The sequence below is a fragment of the Eptatretus burgeri genome, chromosome 2, assembly GCF_056783735.1.
Source record: "Eptatretus burgeri isolate ZD-2024b chromosome 2, Ebu_testis_v1, whole genome shotgun sequence".
In the NCBI taxonomy this organism is placed as follows: domain Eukaryota; kingdom Metazoa; phylum Chordata; class Myxini; order Myxiniformes; family Myxinidae; genus Eptatretus; species Eptatretus burgeri.
In genome coordinates this window covers 48,039,126-48,052,285 of record NC_140962.1, presented here as the reverse complement: position 1 = coordinate 48,052,285, position 13,160 = coordinate 48,039,126, and the positions used below count along the sequence as shown (strand labels likewise).

The 13,160-nt window shown below is 49.2% G+C and overlaps 1 protein-coding gene across 9 annotated transcripts in view; it reads right to left on the bottom strand.

The window, feature by feature from the left end:
* The window catches only part of LOC147031992 (zinc-regulated GTPase metalloprotein activator 1-like), a 453,248-nt gene that overhangs the window by 272,593 nt on the left and 167,495 nt on the right, over positions 1–13,160 (bottom strand). The gene's annotated exons all lie outside the window — the stretch shown is intronic.

The window sequence follows — 13,160 nt, the reverse complement described above, 5'->3', positions numbered from 1 at the left end:
AATTTGTGTTCTCGTATTCAAGTATATAATTAAATTGAAATAAAATTGAGATTTTTTAAAGTTCAGATAAAAAAAAAATTCCAGAAGTTTCCCACTGATGATGCAGCGTCTTGTACACCACCTTATTCAACAAGTTACATTCGTTCTTCGTGTCTGTTGTGAGAGGCCTATATAACGTCCTTAAACACAGTAAATTTCCTGTTTGGAATGATTTTCAATTTTGTTTGACTGCCAAACAGGCAGACGGATGAAAAAAAAGTATTTCTTTGTGACACCTTGCTTTTTTTGTGACTGCATCCTTCCTTCACATACTTGATCGTTGCCTGTAAATATGTACCAAGTTTGGTAAACGGCTTCAAACCTGCTCGGTTGTCTCTTTTCCTGCATTGGTTCGGCAGAGCATGTACGTAACAAATAGACAGGAAGTTGTGCCCCACAAATTCGCTATCTGAGACAGCTATAGGACGTGCAGCAACTGCGACGATAGGATGTGCTGCATTATTTATGCTGCCCAGTGTGGGTGTGGGGGAAGGTGATGCACAAGTGAGGACAAGCTGCTGTCCGTACTCATGTCCATGGCACTGACGTGCGTGGCGGAGATCGACCCGCCAGTCGGCGAGGTGTGCGCTTTGGTGCACGCAGAGTCACCGGTGTGGGAGATCGAAGCCACATGCTCCGTGAATGCCGGCACGAGTGAGTGCACGTGCAAGAGAGAGAGTGCACAAATGGAGGAATGTAAAGAGCACCGGTGCGTATGGGCGCGTTTAGTATGGACCGTGAGGATGTTGGAGGAACGCATACGGGGGGCCATTAAGGACAGTCTGTTGATGTGTAAATTTAAAATGGCTTCCCAAGGGTTTCAGTATGGTTCGGTTCGGGGTGAACCAACCGGTGTGGTAGAAAGGTCCCTGCATGTGAGAGCATGCATGTTGGCCGGCCTTTGCCAGATTGTAAATTGTAATTGTATTGTAAAAGCTTGGATTGTAAATGCTCCCATCGGGTTTTACACAGGACCTGGCGGTTGAAAAGGAAACGCTGCCAGTTGGGTGCATTTCATCATTCCGGTAAGTCCTATAGAGAGAGCGAACAGTAAGGCAAGATTTTGGAGATGTGGCATCCTGAAAGAGCCTTGGAGAAAATTTGTGGGAAGTTCAGATAATTTTTCCAAGGGGTTTCCAGCGCTAATTGGTGGATTAGTTGGAAACACCGAGATGGCAGGGAGGAGTCACGTTGGGACCCGCGGTAGTGTGCGCACCAGACAGCCGGGCATAGAGAGGTGGGCCATGCTTGGGAGCACGGCGTGCAGGGCTCGTGCTAGAAACATGGCTGGAGTGGGCATAACCACCGTAGCTGTGGGTGAGGGCTTGAGGGATGCAATATGCGCTCTGCACGAGTTCTATGGGGGGTTCATGGATGAGTGGCTTGTTGGGTTTCGGCATGCATTTGGAGCATGGTGTCGGGTTTCCCTGGCATGCATGCATTGGCACAAAAGCTGGATCCTAGGTTCATATGGGAACCACAAGAGCCAGAGGGTATGCGTTTAATTTCGAGGCAATTACGAACTGAGAAAGTAATTGGCGGGAACTGAGATAATTAGAGATTAGAGGGATTCGTGACGTTTTTAAATAGATGATTTGGATTTTGTTTATTTTCTTAAAATTGGAAGAAGATAAATTAGTGCCTTCCTCGTTCTTCCTACAATTGAGGGATGAATGGAGGAATTCATTTTGTGTGAGTAATGAGGATTGAATGAGGTGCATGGTTAAATTTTGTAAAAATGAAGATTGAGTGAATGGTACAAGGAGGGTGCTTGTGTGGAGCAGAGTATACCCCACTGTGCAGACGAACCCTCACCTGCATTGGCATGAGATTAGAGAGGGTTCAGATGTTTTGGTACAGTATGTCATTCTGTGGTTGGTGCTGTTGGAGAGAAAGTTGTGTTTTGTAAAGGTGTAATTATGTTTTTGATGGGCTGGTAGTGTGCTTCACAAGAGGTGAGTGTCATTATGAGAGCAGCCTGGGCACTGAAAGCCTACAGGCCTTGAGTGGGCCGTAGGCCCAAAGGGCTGAGCTAAATTTATGGGCTTGGGTACCCAGGGAAGGGGCCTGGAGCACAAATTGCCAGTGAAGGCACCCCAGGAGGTGGGGGGAGGGCTGGGGGGGAGAGGAAGCCGGAACGAGTTCCCATCATAATTCAGAATGGACAGCAGGTAAGCTCGGTGGCGGCCTCAGCATCCCAGGGGTGCCATGAATGTGCATGCAAGGGGGGAGGGGGCATCAGGTGGGACCACATGTATGGGATGAGTCTGGTATGGAGGGGAGGGTTAGTGTTGCAGTTATGGAAAAAAAGGACCGTGTGGAGTTGCATCCAACACATAAGAAACCTTTAGTTTGATATTTCATTAGTAAATGTGCTGAGTCAGGTCCTATCCCTTCGTAACAGGGGATGGGGAGGATGCGTTGTGTCAGTTTAGTAGGCTCTTTCCCTGTATGTGATTTCCATCTTTCCATCCATCAATACACCAAATCCATCCCAATTCCTCATGCTTTTGCTCCCAAACCCCAATTCCCTGTGCTTCCCCAAAAGCCATCACCCTTTACCTCTCAAACCCTGTACTTGTTAAAGAACCTTCCTTCATTGAAATCCATTTGCATCCCTTCTGTTCTTAAACCCATTCAAATTCCCCCCTTTACATCCTTCCTCACCCCTGCACCTTTCACACAGCATGGATTAGGCACACAATGCAACAAGCCATGCAGCACACGCATTACAACCATATTATAAGTTAATTCCAGCATGGGAAGAACTTATCGCTGCAGCGCCACCGCAATCGATTCTTCAGGAAACTCTCCACTGCAGCGCCACTGCAATCAATTCCTCGACAAGCTCTCCACTGTAATGCCACCAGAGTCAACCCCTTAAAAAGCTTGTAAGCATGAGCCAATGAAAACATCCAGTGTGGAGTCAGAGCTTGTGGCAACCCTTGCTCCCTGGAGCCATGCCTTGCGCAGGGTCAGAGAGTGCTCACACAAACTTTGCTCCCTCGAGGTCACGCCTGGCCCGGGAGAGATAAAAGGCGAGTGACCACAGCTGTTCGTTGCTGCTGATGTGCATGCTGGGGACACATCCATGAAGTAAGTTGCCTGCTTGTACGTGCTGAGAGACTGCCTGCCAGGACAAGCTGTGCTGGGCTGAGACAAGCTGCGCTGGGAAGAGAAGAGCACGGGGCGAATCCTAAGAACAGACAACACTATGAGGTGCTTGGCGCACAGCAGTAGCTCCATACTGACTTACACAATCTTTTCTTTCTTTCTCCAAGAACCACTAATTCAGCTACTTGAGACACACAAAGAGGATTCAACAAGTGATCTCCGTCACAGCTTGGTGAGGCAATGACTTGCACTACACACCTTTTTCTCTCAGCTTAAGCCACATGCGCGGTACCTCTCTTTATGTAGTGACCACACACCACCGCTTTCCTTCTATTCCCTCCACTTTGTGGTCAACGCAAGCCCGCCTATTTGCATTGGGTGAGCAAGAAGCCGCACCTAAGCCTCGTACTGCCTCTATCTTTTTGTGCTTTCTCTCTACTTTTCCCGGATGATTGTGGCATGGCTGTCTTATGTCCGATATTAAGTAAGATTGTTTAAGGGGCTTTTATATGTGATGGGATCATTGATTTCTTTATGACCCTGCATCATTTCTGCAGACTTGATTGGTATCTGTAAATACGTTTTCCAGCTTGGTAAACTTCTTCAAACTTGCTTGGTTGTCTTTTCCTGAATTGGTTCCTCATAGCGTGCATGTAATAAATAGATGGGAAGTTGTGCCCCACCAATCCACAGTCCGAGATAGCCAATGCCCCACCTACGGTTTTGCTCGGTCATACCTCATAAGTGGACAGGTGGGACGTTGAGAGCATGGTGCCCAGTTGAGGTAACTCAGTCTTTAGGTAAGGTAACATGTGCTGGGCACGAGGATCCTGCCAGAGCTACTCGTCCCAACCTGCATCTGCAGTGGCTTACCAACCCATCGGGTCACGGAGTTATCCATGGTTTGTAGCTTCAGGGTCATCAAAGGTCGAGTCGTGGGTCTGAGAAGCTTCCTCGTGAACCACACGCTCACACCGGAAATCCGTAACAATATATACACACATATATATATATATATATATATATATATATATATATATATATATATATATATATATATATATATATATATATATATATATATATACATACATACACACACACACACACACACACACACACACACACACACACACATACACACACACACACACACACACACACACACACACACACACACACACACGTAGATATTGATGTGTGTATGTATATATATATATATATATATATATATATATATATATATATGTGTATATATATATATATATATATATATATATATATATATATATATATATATATATGTATATATAGTTGTGGATCTCGCCACTCCGGCGTGCGGACGACCGCCTTAAGCTAATTGCGCTGCGCGCGCCCACCGAATTTGGCAATTAAGTCGCAGCTTTTTGGATCAACGCCGAAACCCAGCTACGGGTGTTGTTAACAATACCATAAATCAGCCAACTCTTCTGTCCACGCGCGACAGGGTTGATTGCCAAATTCTCGATGTACCTAATTATTCGCGCAGACAGAAATGATGGGGATTTACACCTCAAAGGAGCCTGCATGAAAACGAGTCGCTTTAAGCAGCTCGTTCCGTTTGCGATTTCCGAGCGGTTTTATATCGCCAAGCCCCATCGGACCAGATTATCTTATCGGTGTTAAAAACCAGCTATTTATTCTGAACGCAATTATGGCAGTTCAATGGAGGAAGGGACGCAATGAGCAGGTGAATATTCAAACAATACGGGACATTTATTTCAATTGCACATATGCAAGCAAGGCAATGAATGGGGGGTTGGGGACAAGACACGAGCAAGAAAACCAACAGCCGATGTTTATTTTACCATGCAGATGCACCTAGTCAGTTCACTACTTAGTAGACAAGGCGCCACAGACCCTCATGCAAAAACCCAGAAAAGAAAAGGTAGAACCGGGCTCGAAAGCCTTTAATGTTCCTCGGAGCTGGGATGACCGAAGGAACTCTGCGAGGCAGTGCAGGTTACCTTCGTCACCCTTGAGGCGACTCGATGGTCTTTTCGTCGGCGACCCTCCGTATGTCTCGGTTGTCCAAGCGGCAGCTGGGGTAACAGCGGCTTGGTTGGTCCCAGGCCAAGCAGTCCGGCCTGTTCGATCGGGCCTGGCCGACGACGCTTCAGAGGAGCGAACGGGCCTTGCTCTTTTTGAGTTGATGCTCTTTAAGAGCCCGTTCACTCCTCAGCGTCGCTCGGACCGTTATATAGCTGGCTGGCGACTTCTCTCCGGCTTCCACTTGACCAACTCCGACCAACTCTGGCGCTCTCCACACCGACTCCTCTGCACTGGACTCCACACTCCATCGGACTCCAAACTCCACTGGACTCCAAACTCCACTGCAGGCTTGACTCTCTGGACTGTAACAGCCCAGCCCAACTCTCAACCAACCCTTCTCGGCGTTTCAGCCCACCATGGCCCAGGACTGATGGACTCTGTGGGGAAAAGGGCATGGCAAAGTTAGTCAGTATTTCAGGGTGAGCGCTCCGCAGCTGAAGGTCAGATGTCTTCGGGGCCTGTTCAAAAGGCCCCGTTGTCTGTCCAGAACCTTTTCATGTCTTCAGCTGCTGGAGGCAACTCACCCCAACCTGGCATGCCATATGCCATCCCACAGGCCTTTTTGAAGCAGGGATCCAGGATGCCCAAATGCAGTCTCTGGCTCATGAAACAAATGCAGGTATGAACACAAACGGTGCACGGGCTGCACCAATGCAGTCCCCGTGTGCGGCTGCCTGCAGGGCAGTCCCTGCAGAACACTGAATGGGCACCGGCGCAAGCAAACACAAAAAAATGAGCGGATGGATGGATGGATGAAAAACACGGTGCACGGGTTGCTCAATGCAGTCCCGTGGTGGAGCTGCCTGCAGGGCAGTCCCTGCAGAATACTGAATGGGCACCGACGCAAGCAAGCACAATGGTCGGCGGGGCTGCCTGCAGGGCAGTCCCCGCAACTTGCAGGATGATCCTGGCGCACATGGTGATGGATGGACACAGGGGCAAATGCAAACACAAGGGCTAGCAGGCATGGGGTCAAGGCAGAGGCAGGCAGACAAGGCATGGCAAGGCCGGAACAGGCCGCTGTAGCAAAAACAGGCCAGCATACAAAGCTGGCCGGCCTCTTGTCTCATTCTGGAGGTTTGTGGAGGGAGTGCGGTGGTGCTGGCTGGTCTGAAGGCGGGTTCGGACCTACCCTACTGTCTCCCTCCCAACCTATCGCCTTTGCCTGCCTCTGTCCATACCCACTCCCTTAGTTTGTAAAAAAAAACCAAATTTAGCCCCCTCTTATTTTTTAAAATATTATTTCCCTTTTTAATTTGTCTCCCTAACTCCCTTTATTGTCTCTGTCCGGCTAACCTATAGTGTCACCTAGGCTACTCCCAACCCCTATGTTCCCTTCCTGGAGGGGAATAAAGGAGAGCTAGCATCCTGTCTTGAGGCCCAATTAAGCCTCAGAATGGCCTCCTCAGATCTCAGCGATCTAACCCAAGGTAGGTCCAGCGGACTACCGAGAGTGAAGGGATGGATGGTGCAGAGGGTACACTTCCCTATCTACCCTAACATTTATTAACTCCTTAACTACCCCGGGGCTTTCAACAACCGCCTCTCGTTTAATCAATAGGTTCCACCAACCAAGATTCCCATCGCCTGTGTTGGTGTCCTCACAAATTTGGGCCTTGCCCTCCAATTTTCCCTCGTGCCCTCGCACGGTCTCATGGCTGGGCCACGTGGCTCACTTGGCAGGAATAACCCTCTGCTGATTTTCCAACTATGGCACCCCCGGGCCCTGCGACTGTCTCCGAGCCTACCAGCTCCCTAAAACCTGGGGAGTGCCCTCCATGGCTACTCCCCCTCGATGCTCACGTGGCAGGCTGGCGCCACGGGCCCCTTTCCCCGGGTGCCCGTGCCCACGTCACTGCCCACGTGGCTATTGGCGCTACGGGCCCCGCATCATGCGGGCCCACCCGTGCCCACTACGTTATCCCGGCCATCTTCGACCCTTGGCCTACCGCAGCCGACTAGTCCGGTGCCCAGGGTGCCCACTAAGCGATACTCACCGTTCGCAGCCACGCTCCCAGCCCCTCAACAGGACTCCTGCACCCCTCCAAACGGGTTTCGAGCCTACATTCGCACCAACAGCAAACCAACCTCCATTTTGTCAATTTGGCTAACCCACTATCTGACTTTACTCTGACCCCGGGGTCCCTTAGGTGGGAATCACTCCTCCCCCCCAATCACTCATCGCACCATGCATTCCACATTCGCTCTATTCACACAGGTGCGCTGGCCCTCACTCACTCATTGTGTACATTTTCCACTTCAACTCATTTCATCGCTCCCATCACTTAACACTGCCATTCTGCTGACTGCATCCCCTAATCTAACTCCTGCTTCCTCGTCATCCCTTACAATGTAGCACCTTCAATTTACTCTACGTAGCTAAACTACGTCCCCTCTACACATTCAATGTCTGTCTCTGTCCTCAAATCCAAAAATCCACTTCCCATCCTAAATCTAAACAGAAATCCCTCTAACCAATCCTTTCCACGGGCCCCATGAGGAATTGTCCCTGCCTCATGAAGCCGGTCTTACTAAACTAACCCATCCCCCTAACTAGTGGTGTTCCTGTGCCCAAAGCAAGGGGTCTTCCACCCCTGCCCAGGGAATCCTGTATACCCGAAGTGGCGAGGCTTGCTTTTCTTTTCTTTTTTTCTTTTCTTTTTAATGCACACCAGCGTGGCAACTCGCAACCTGCGCTCCTTTTCCGTGACGTCACGGCAGCTGCTCGCGCACCTCGTCCCTTCTCGGACGGTAACATCCAGCAGGGATTCCCCTCCTGCCGGATTCCAACCCTGCGTGCAGCCACAACGTCACCCTGCGCATCCCAAGCAAGCCTCGCGTTTCGAGGGGTTCCCCACGCGAGCACATGTGCTCTGCTCGTCGGTAACCCGCGCCGCAGAATCCCCGATGATGTCACTCGCACTCCGAACCCCCGCAAGCCGGGGCACGCGAAACGCATCGGGGAAACTGCTTCGCACACTCTGCGAACAGAACGTGCGATGCAGGCCACACGGAGCTTTACATACATGCCCACCTGGAGAACCCGTCCGATCCAAAGTCACAATCCCAGCCTACCTTCTGTCCGTCCGCGGGATCGGCTTGCATCCACCGCGGGCGTTTCCGGACCGGATATCACTCGCGCAGGCGCGCACACAGCGGCCTCGTGCGAAGCACAGCATGGACCCCGCGCGCGCTGCTGTGCGAATCCGGCACGGTGCTCGAAATAGCTATGGCCGCTACTCGGCCTTTGTCCCTCGTCTGGCGCCATCTTCATCGCCATTCAACGCACATACTTCCACGTGCCATGACGCTTACACACCTCGCCATGACACTCTCACTCGGACACGCGGTTGCATGTTCCCGCATACCACCCGCCATCTCCCTTTCATACCGCGATTTCACACATGCGGTTTCTCTCACACATCGTGCTTCTTCCACACACGCGGTTTCTCTCACACAAGGCCTTTCACCCACGCACGCCATTTCACCCACGCGCGCCATTTCACCCACGCGCGCCATTTCACCCACGCTATGCGCACGTTTCAACACGCATTTCACCACACTCGTAAGCACACACACCGGGACAGTCACACTGGGGATTCGCGCTACCAAAAGCGCTCCCGGGGCCTCCATACCCCCCAAGCTCCGCGTGTACCCGTTCACAGCACTCGCCCCCCCCTAACTCGCAAAGCTCGACCGGACTCATCTCGTCGCGATCCGCTTCAAGGGGACATATTCCCTCCCCTCGTTCCTGAAGAAGGCTATCCTGCTGCTTGCACCGGGTCACGGGACATTCCCCAAGCTCCCCTTCATTGTCCATCGCTAACTCCATGTGTGTGTGTTCGTCTTTAGTTTCATCCAATTCACCCTCTTTCTCCCGTGTCTCTGTTATTTCTTTTAATTCATGCGTCTCCCTTTGTGTCTCTGTTAATTCCGTCACCTCGTTCATTATTTCCATTTCTTCCTGGCTCCATTTTCCTTCCAATTTGAGTCGTTCTTCCTCTCTTAGCCCCTGAGTTGTTCGTTATCTTTCCGGAGCTTTTCCATCTCTGTGGACTCCAACTTTGTTCTCTCCTTGAGTTGGTTAATTTCAAATTCATATCGTTTTTGTTTTCTACCCCACCGTCTCTCATGTTCTTCATTATCCAATCTCATCTTTTCTTTCAATTGGCCGATCTCCTTTTCCCGTTTCATTCGTCATTCTTTCATTATCTCCGCGTACTTCAACCTTGCTTTCTCCTTAAGTTGTTCTTGTCCCTCTTTTTGTTTCCTCTTCCACCGTCTCTCATGCTCTTCATTCTCCAATCTCATAGTTTCCTTCAATTGGCCGATCTCCTTTTCCCGTTTCATTCGTCGTTCTTCCACGATCTCCACGTACTTCAACCTTGCGTTCTCCTTCAGTTATTCTTGTCCTTTTTGTTTCATTCCTTGTTCTTTTTGTTTCTTATCCCACTGTCTCTCTTGTTCCTCCTTCTCCAATCTCATCATTTCCTTCATTACTCTTTCTTGCATCTCATTCTTTAATCTTGCTTCTGCTTCTAACTGTTCGATCTGCACAGTGTGGTTCCTTAACATTTCATTCTCTGTTCTCTTTCGTTCGTCTCTCAACATCCTCAGCTCGTTTTGTAATCCCATCTCTTTGTTTTTGTTTCAGTAACTCAGAAGCTTTTTTTTTTCTAATTCCTTTCTCATCTCCACACCTCTTTCACATTCTTCCTTCCTCATTTCATCCATTCTCTTGCTGATCTCCTCTAGTTGGTCAATTTCCAATTCGTGTTCTTTTTGTTTCCTATCCGCTTCTTCCCATAATTCCTCTCTTATCTCCGCACCTCTTTTGCAGTCGTCCTTCCTCATTTCGTCCACTGTCTTACCATATTCCTTTAGTTTTTTTTTTTTTTTTAGATATTTCTCTCTTCTTTTTATCTTCTGTTCTAAGCTTCCTCTTCTCTGATCGCCTGATCTTATCTTTTTCTTCAGTTGTTGCAATTTCAAATAGTGTTTCCGTTTTTCCTTTTTTAGCTTTGTTTTCCATTCTTCTTCCAAGTTCTCTCTATCCCGGGAGTTACAAATTCGCTCTTCCTTTATTCTTTCGTTCAGTTCGCTCTTCTCATGTTCCAACTCATGGGTACTCCACTCTACTTCCCTCATTTCTCCCTGTAGTTTTTCGAACTGTCTTGACTTTTCCAATAATTCTTCCTTCCTTTGCTCCAGAGATTTCTCTCCTCTTTTTATCTCCTGTTCCAGGCTCTCCCTTATCTGATTGCCTGATCTTACCTCTTCCTTCAGTCATTCCAATTACCACTTTTCCTCCTCCAGCTTTGTTTTCCATTCTTCTTCCAAGTTCTTTCTATTCTGGGAATTACTAATTTGCTCCTCCTCTATTCTTTTGTTCAGTTCGCTCTTCTCATGTTCCAACAAATGGGTAAACCACTCTACTTTATTCTTTTCTTCACATAGCTTTTTTCCCCATTCTTCCTCCAAGTTCTTCCTATCCCGAGAATTACTAATTTGCTCCTCCTCTTTTATTTTATTCAGTTTGCTCGCCTTTTGTAACAAAAACCCACGCAACCAATGTATTTGCGTCGTTTCCCCATGTAGTTCCTCGACTGTGCTGGCTAATTCCTCCTCCAGCCCCCGAACTCGCTCCTGTGCCCCGAACTCGTCCAATTCAATTTGCAATTCCTCTATACAGTTATCACCACACCTCCACTGCTCCAAGGATCCGACAATTGTGTCTGAAGTTCGCCAATGTATGCACCGGCGCCCTGCTTCGCCTGCCATGCCCACGTGGTTTGAACCGGTGGGCGGGAGCGCTTCCCCCGTGCCGTGCGGCTCGTTGCGCTATTAATAGCAACCCGCTCATGCCTCGTGCCGCGCTGAGGTTCGGCCGCACTGACATTTTGCGACTCCGTTTTTGGTTGCCGGTAAAGTTCCTGCACAGGCCGCTCCCACTGACGAAGATTCTTGGTGCGATTATCATAAAACGAACCGTCCCAGGCCATGGATTCTACATTAACAAATATTTCTCCCTGCCCCCGCTCGCCTTGAGTTGCCATTTTGCGTATCGGAAATAATTTAAAAGCTCGTAATTTAATGGGAATGGAGGGTCGCTCTGCACACCCTTGATCCGATTCCCGTTAATTTAGTGTGGAGGGGGGATGAATCTGTATCCCACGTCCTGACAACAGTGTTGTGGATCTCGCCACTCCAGCATGCGGACAGCCGCCTTAAGCTAATTGCGGCCGCGCGCGCCCACCGAACGTGGCAATCCAGTCACAGCTTTTCGGATCAACACCGAAACACACCTACGGGTGTTGTTAACCACACCATAAATCAGCCAACTCTTCTGTCCACGCGCGACAGGGTTGATCGCCGAATTGTCGATGTACCTAATTATTCGCGCAGACAGAAATACCGGGAATTTACACCTCAACGGAGCCTGCACGAAAACGAGCCGCTTTAAGCAGCTCGTTCCGTTTGCGATTGCCGAGCGGTTTTATATCGCCAAGCCCCATCGCACCCGATTATGTTATCGGTGTTAAAAACCAGCTATTTATTCCGAACGCAATTGTGGCAGTTCAATGGAGGAAGGGACGCAATGAGCAGGTGAATATTCAAACAATAGGGGACATTTATTTCAATTGCAAATATGCAAGCAAGACAATGAATGGGGGTAGAGGACAAGACACGAGCAAGAAAACCTACAGCCGATGTTTATTTTACCATGCACATGCACTTAGTCAGTTCACGACTTAGTCGACAAGGCACCACAGACCCTCATGCAAAAAAAACAGAAAAGAAAAGGTAGAACCGGGCTTGTAAGCCTTTAATGTTCCTCGGAGCTGGGATGACTGAAGGAGCTCCGCAATGCCGTGCAGGTTACCTTCGTCACCCTTGAGGCGACTCGATGGTCTTTTCGTCGGCGACCCTCCGTATGTTTCAGTTGTCTAAGCGGCAGCTGTGGTAAAGGCGGCTTGGTTGGTCCCGGGTCTAGCAGTCCGGCCTGGTCGATCGGGCCTGGCCGATGACGCTTCAGAGGAGCGAACGAGCCTTGCTCTTTTTGATTGATGCTCTTTAAGAGCCCGTTCACTCCTCAGCGGCGCTCAGACCGTTATGTAGCTGGCTGGCGACTTCTCTCCGGCTGCCACTCGACCAACTCCGACCAACTCTGGCGCTCTCCACACCGACTCCTCTGCACTAGGCTCCACACTCCACCGGATTCCAAACTCCACTGCAGGCTCGACTCTCTGGACTGTAACGGCCCAGCCCAACTCTCAACCAACCCTTCTCGGCGTTTCAGCCCGCCCTTTTATCGGGTTCGGGGGGGGGGCGCTTGGTCTTTCACCTTCGACCCTTCACCCCTGGCTGGCTCCGCCCCTTTTGTCGTTTTGATCCGTTCTGCAAGTTATGCGCGGACATGTTTGAGATCACTCTCACAACGCAGCCGTGTTTGAAAACAACCTGCCGCTGCGAGGAAGCCATCGTGCTTGTCCGCGGAGATGCTATTTGTTGGGGATGCCGCTGCCGGTGAAAAGATGGCGGCGCCGTGGAGATGATGGTGAGGAGATGTTGTTTGTTTGTTGAAATGTTGTTGTTTGTGGAGATGATGGTGAGGACTTGTTGTTGTTTGTGGAGAGGATGGTGTGGAGATGTTGTTTGTTTTTAAATAAAGATAGAAAAGAATAATGGCGAACTCGAAGATGCACAGCCCGGCACACAATAATGCCCTTTACACATTGGTGGGGAAATCTAATCTGGACACACACTTATTGACATAACTGATCTTTGGGGAACCTGAATGGTGATCTGTGAATTTCCACAACCATAACTATATATATATATATATATATATATATATATATATATATATATATATATATATATATATATATATATATATATATAGATATATATAT